Source organism: Sinocyclocheilus anshuiensis, unplaced genomic scaffold (genome assembly GCF_001515605.1).
Source record: "Sinocyclocheilus anshuiensis isolate Anshui unplaced genomic scaffold, SAMN03320099.WGS_v1.1 scaffold1932, whole genome shotgun sequence".
Taxonomy (NCBI): Eukaryota; Metazoa; Chordata; class Actinopteri; order Cypriniformes; family Cyprinidae; genus Sinocyclocheilus; species Sinocyclocheilus anshuiensis.
This window is the reverse complement of record NW_015555985.1, coordinates 685,897-692,615: the sequence shown is the minus strand read 5'-3', so window position 1 is coordinate 692,615 and position 6,719 is coordinate 685,897. Positions and strand designations below refer to the sequence as shown.

The following is a 6,719-nucleotide window of genomic DNA, read 5'->3' as shown; positions in this document are numbered from 1 at the left end:
TAAATCGCATGCGATATTTAATGCGCATCTTGTCAGAAAGCCGGTTCTGTAATCAGCGGTAAATCTCCATCAGAGCCATTGTTCACTGATGAGCAGCGCAAAAAATCGCGCAAATATGAACGTAGTTTTGCGCAACTCGTCAGTGAACAACGGCTCTGTGTAGTTAATGCTGCTCAATGTGAAAGCCCGCAGGTGATGGAGATTTACCGCTGATTACAGAAACGGCTTTACTGATAAGATGCGCGTTAAATATCGCATGCGATTTATCATGCAGCCCTAATATATATATATATATAATTTATTATACATCTAGATCTAAGAAATTTTATTTATTTTATTTTTCATTTATTTATTTATTTGCTGTTCCAAACCTGATGTCTGTCTTCTGTGGAACACAAAAGAAAACATTTTGAAGAAGTGCTTTTGTGTCCATTTTAAATCTTGTATGAAAAAGACCAATTCTTCAGCACAATTCGTCATGTTTCCTTTTGTGTTCTGAAGAATAAATATAGTCATAGCAGTTCAAATTAACACGAGAGTGAGTAAATGATCCCAAAATGTTATTTTTTTGCCTGAACCAACTGTTTAAGACTAACCAGCAGTCTTTGCACACCAGATAGCAGCTGTTTAGGTTTTGACGTCCTCCTATAAGTGTCCACACAGGGTTCAGGAAGCCTCCACTTGTCTTTGGCCTCATTAAAGGGCAGAGTTGTTTTTCTGTGGCAGAGGGCAAAGAAAAGAAGCTGTAAATGCAAGCTGTACAGATGTTTTAACGTTCTGCAACAGCAACAGTTAGGCAGACTAAATCACACATCTGCAATGCATTTGAGCTGGATCTCTACAGTCCAGACAACCCTTCATCATCCTCCACTTCGCACCTGCAGAGGAGACTCACGCATATGTGCACGGCCCTCTGTGGGTGTGTGATAGAAATGGTAACATACAGTAAGTGTTGCTTACTCGGTGACAGATTTCTTTTGATGCTTAATTGGAAACGACGGGCTTGATTCCAACAAAATAGTCCAGCACTGCGTTGTGCAATAGGCCTATTCATGTTCCCACAATAAGGGTGATCAGGCTGAGGCCGATCACACAGCAGAGCCACATATGAAAGTGCTTAGAGTCAGTTATCTGAACAGCCACATGGAATCAGAACTCCATAGAAAGTTCCACAGATTTCCAAAGCTTTGGAATTCCTGACAAAGTTCTTACACATACAAAACCCATATCTTCTTGTGTGTTTGTTTATTAGAGGTTTTGGCTAATTTTATCATGATTTCAGCTAACAACAACAAAAAAAAAAGTCTAGTCCTCTCAGCTTTGCATTTAAATTAGGGATGCTCCGATTGATCGGCTACATTGAACGATAATCGTTTTGGGAAGTTCGATCGGCAGTCTCTATCGAGGCAGTGTCACATCATCACTAAAGTTTATCATTTGCATTTCTTTTTAAGTCTTGCCAGTGTTTAAACCATTCAGCACTCGCGCGTTCTCCTAGAGACGGTGCGCTCATGCACACTCAAAGCACACACACATAAGGCCGCCTCACATACAGCTCACAAAATCAGGCTTGTGCTGTGTGTAAGCCATTGTGCAACAATTGCCTCATTGTAAAAACAAAAATGCACTGCATAACCAAACATTTAGGTGAGAAAATTATATATCTTTGAAAAAAAAAAAAAAAAAAACTCCAGCCATCAAATTAAAAAAAATACTCCCCAGAGTCCGCACAATAGTCACCTAAGAGGGGAATTCCCCCATTTTCAAAAATGAAAATGAAATTCAGGTCCTGAATGAATGTCTGTAAAAATCCTGATTGGACCATCACTATAAATAATTCTACATGATAAAAAGAAGTCTTCAAAAAGATCGGTATCTGTGATTGTATCGGCAGATACTGCTTCCTGTGATCAACGATCGGTGATCGGCTCCAAAAATCCTGATTAACCCTTAATTTAAATATCCCATGAAATGGCTTGACATTTGACAAGCAGTTTTCTTTCCCATGTTAATGGAATTTTCAAAAATGTACTCACTCTCAGGCCATCCAAGATGTAGATGAGTTTGTTTCTTCATCTGAACAGATTTGGAGAAATGTAGCATTACAGCACTTGCTCACCAATGGATCCTCTGCAGTGAATGGGTGCCGTCAGAATGAGAGTCCAAACAGCTGATAAAAACATCACAATAATCCACAAGTAATCTACACAGTCCATCAGTTGACATCTTGTGACGTGAAAAGCTGTTTGTGAGAAACATTTTTGGGTGAACTATTCTTTTAACCAAGTAGGTCTATAATTCATAGGTCAAGTAAATCCTATAATGGTTATATGACCTACTTGACCTATGAATTATAGACCTACTTGGCATTTGGAAGTATGCATTCTATGCAACCTGCAGATCCCATTTGCTAAATCTACTATGATATAACAAAATATTTGCATTTATATAGGAGTTATGAATATCATATATCACTATATATGCTGCCTACAAAATTATTTAATCATTATAAGTTTACTTCTGAATACTTCATCTGTCAATGGATTGAACACATTTTTTTACCCCAAACGGTGTAGTTCTAGCATCTTCCACCACTAATTGGTGTTGATGTATTTCAAGTCTGAGTGAAACATATCAAAAGCTTGTCATTTAAAAAAAATAGCTAATGGCCACAGCAACGAACCACGATTTGCTACTTGGTCGTATGTACTATACTATACTATACTATAATATAATATAATATAATATAATATAATAATATACAGTGCATAAGACGAAGTAGCGACTCATGATACAAAAAATGGTCTCAGCTTTTTAGTATCCTAGCTACATCCTACCTTTCAAATGAGGTAAAAGTTCTCTATATAAAAGTTTATTTAAAAATACAAATACGAACAATGTGTGAACTTAGTGTTCATGACAGAAAATAAGAGCACGTTAAGTATTAAAAACACATAAAACTCACCAATCTGTGTCTGTTTTTGTTGTTGAACACACAGCAGGCGAAATAAGTCAAGAGGACCTTCGGGATGGCGGCTGACTTTGCCTTTTGCCTGATTTGTTTAGGAGGAGAAAAAATCGGAAATATCTGGCTGTGCTGACCAAAAGTAAGAACTTTTTAAAAGTGGTATAATTTTAAAATGATATTTTTTCTTTTAAAATACATACCTATATGTTTCTGCTTTTTTATGAATTAGTGGGAGTTATAGTCTAAAGACAGATCTCATTCTTGTGATCGTCTCAAAGTGAAAATGTTGATAATTTCACAACTAATTGCAAGTCAGAGTGTTTGCTCAAGTCATGTTTTGTGCCATCAACTTTAATTATATTATATAGAGGGGATACTGATTCCCAAAATGTGTTAAAATATAAAATAAGGGTTTCCTCCCCTGTAAAACCCCAAATGATGTATTAAGCATAACTGTTGCCTTGTTTGGGAAGGGATATTGCTAAGTGACTCTTGGCTTTGCTATGCCCATTTCATTCCCTTTGCGTGCAAAACTTAATTAGCATTGGAATATCTTTTTCCCTGTTAACACGTACTGAAGAAACATAAAACCCCAAGAAAACCTCATATCAAAGAGCAATTTAAAGGTGCACTCTGTATTTTTCCTCATTAAAATGTTTTACGCATAAATAATAATACTGACAAATATTATTATACTAAAGATCACTCATATGAGATATGATTCCAGATGTATCAGAGGGCATAATAATAATAATAATTAAATTTTAAAGAATGACACATTGAATGAAAGGGTTTATTTGTCAATCAGTTTGGTTTAATGTAGAATAAAAATCTTTATTGAGTTAGTATGGCAGTAATTAATTCCTGCATAGATTAAATGGAAAAATTATCATTAAATATGAATGATTATGACCTTGAAATATTATCAGCATGTAATTGCGGCTTGGCCTGCACTGCACACCTCAAATTTGAAACATTTGCCAGATTTTTCTCACACATTTCAACATGTGTTTCTGATCACCGTTCATATTCATGAACACAGACCCTACGGTGTGACAGGAAATGTCTAAAAAGGGAAAAAGAGACCCAAAAGGACAGTTTCTCTTGTCAGCAGTTCTTTATGCTGTGAGTTATGGAGGTCAGTATGTCTTTGATACTTTCTCAGCGTTCAGGAGTGCAAGGAGGCCCTGTCAAGGGTCCGGGGACAGTTCTCATTGTCAGCGGTTCTGGCTAGCAGCATGCCCACATCAAATAAGGTTAGATCAATTTTAAGAGTTGTTCTGCTCAGCAGTGTTTTCGAATTTTTGTTCTTGCTGAGCAAATCATATTTTTATTGGTACTCTTTTGAGCACCAGACTTAAGCAGTGTGTGCTGTGCCAACTAAAGACTTTTGGAGAGTTTTGTAGCAATAACTTTTGTTACAAGATTGTTACATGTCTATACTTTACACTTTACAGTCAATTATAAGTTATTGCTACATATTCTTATATTAAATATAATTTAATATAATAATATTAAAATATAATAATATATTTTATTTATTAATTATTTACTATTTATATTAGAATTATACACATATATATATATATATATATATAAAATAAATAATATAATTATTATATTGTATTATAGGACTCTAATATCATCTAAATATGCGTTTGTCTGTCATATAGATATTATTAGCTATCTAGCTATATATATATATATATATATATATATAGCTAGATAGCTAATAATTATATATATATAATATTTACTGTATGTATTTTTTTCATGTTTGTATAATATTTTAAGATTTTAATAACAATATTTTTGGGGGAATATGGCCAACATGTACATGAAAGCAAATGGTTGTTGCTACACAAGTTTGATTTTGACCAAGTTTATTTTTGTTTCGCTTTATTTTTAATGGCTCAAATATTTGAAGGTAGCTCTATCGCCCCCTTGAGTAACAATATATTAAAGCCATAAGTATACATGACATGATTTACACAAATGAAGATGTGAATACTTGGTCCCTTGAATGCACACTAAGAATGTGCACTTACGTTTTGTTGTGTATTGCTTTACAGACACATGGAACCCATGAAATTAGCTAGTGTTTGCTTTCAATCACATGCTTGAATAGTGCCGTGATAGGCCTTAAGCGATGCATGTTTCCACATAAGACTTCTCACAGCTTCAGTTACATACTGAGATTGAATGAAAATGCAACCCTATGGAATTTAAACTCCATCCATCCATTTAGAACTAGATTTTCTGCATATTTTTGTCTGCTTTCACATCTTTTTGTCTCCTTGCTGTGCAGGTTTTCTTTTTGGCCGGCATGGAAGCAACATCAAACATCAATTTAGAGGAAACATTTCTGCTCAGCATCATAAAATGAATACATCAGTGCATCGCCTGCCATTCTTTCCCTTCTCATGCATAATGGATGTCAAACCAACCCGGTGATAGTGCGTAAGCTGATTTTATATGGAGAAACTGTAGTTAGGCCTCACTGAAGTGCTCCTCTGGTAGTCATTACAGGTCTGTTTTGTGAAGTCAGTGATATGTTTTGGGGAGGCCGGCCATTGGTTTGACGCAGGGCCAGATGCTGAATGAGCAGAGACGTGCCCCCCTCCACTGCTCCTCCGGCAGCTCTAGAGAAACAGAAACAGGAGATTTACATTGCCGCTATGTTGTTTGATGGCTCCCACATGTCGCATAATTTCAACAGGTTAAAATATGAGGGCTGCAGGACAGACTGATTGTGAGGGCATTTATTAGCCCCGGTTATGGTGGCTCTTACCATAAGATCCTCAGGCCAAGACAGGCTGGTCGATTTATGTCGCAATAAATAATCCATTTCACGTTAATTCTCCCATAAACCCCCTGCCTGTGATTACGCCAACCCTTCAGATACATACATTTGTCACAGAGTACTTTTTCAACAACATCCGTTGGAACTGACAGCATGACATAACATGGGTCAGCAGCACTCACTGAATGGATGGCCTAAAGCAGCAGCTCTGTTCACAGGTCTGTTCTGATAAAGTCATGGACAGCAGAGGAAAGAAGAACAATGCTGTTTGTAAGCAATACAATGCAACTAATCATATAATTATACATAGGATAGGATATTAAAGGATTTTAAAGTTTGCATGGATTAATCATTGGCAATGGGATCAATAGCATGCATTTAGAAAATATGTATAACAGAATGAAAACAGAATGAAGGGTAAAATTTCATTTAATAGTGTGAAATATTCATTTATTTTTTAGTATCACTGATATCCTTTTGTAATTTTGGTTAATATTTTTTTGTTCTATTTTCACTTTAATTTTAGCCAAAGCTTTAGAGTAAATGTGTGTTTTTGTAAATTTGTACTAATTAATTTTAATAACTTTTATTTTTAGTTTATTTAGTTTTAGTACTTAAAGTTAAACTGAACAAAAATGAGAAATGTAGACTTGGCAACTAGCTGAAATAAAATAAGTTTAAGGGTTTTATATTTTATTTTATTTCAGTTAACGTTTATATAGTTGCAAGTAAAGAATATGGTTTTAGTTTTAGCTAATGATAATAACCCTGATGCCAACTTCAAACTTTAAAAATGGTAACGACTACATAGACATGTTTTATTTGGAATAACATGCACTAATGATTCATGCACAATAAGACGGAACATTCATTTGAAAAAGTAAATAGTGTCAAATATGTTTCATGTCACTTTAAAACTCTCTTATGTGTTAGTGCAGAATTTGTGGG

At 35.1% G+C, this 6,719-nt stretch overlaps 1 long non-coding RNA gene across 1 annotated transcript; it reads left to right on the top strand.

Moving 5' to 3' along the window:
* The first annotated feature begins 3,020 nt into the window (after positions 1-3,020).
* LOC107676076 (uncharacterized) lies at positions 3,021-6,076 on the top strand. The gene is made up of 3 exons (XR_001632686.1): positions 3,021-3,107; positions 4,134-4,224; positions 5,277-6,076. It is a non-coding gene; the product is annotated as an uncharacterized LOC107676076 (long non-coding RNA).
* The last annotated feature ends 643 nt before the right edge of the window (positions 6,077-6,719 follow it).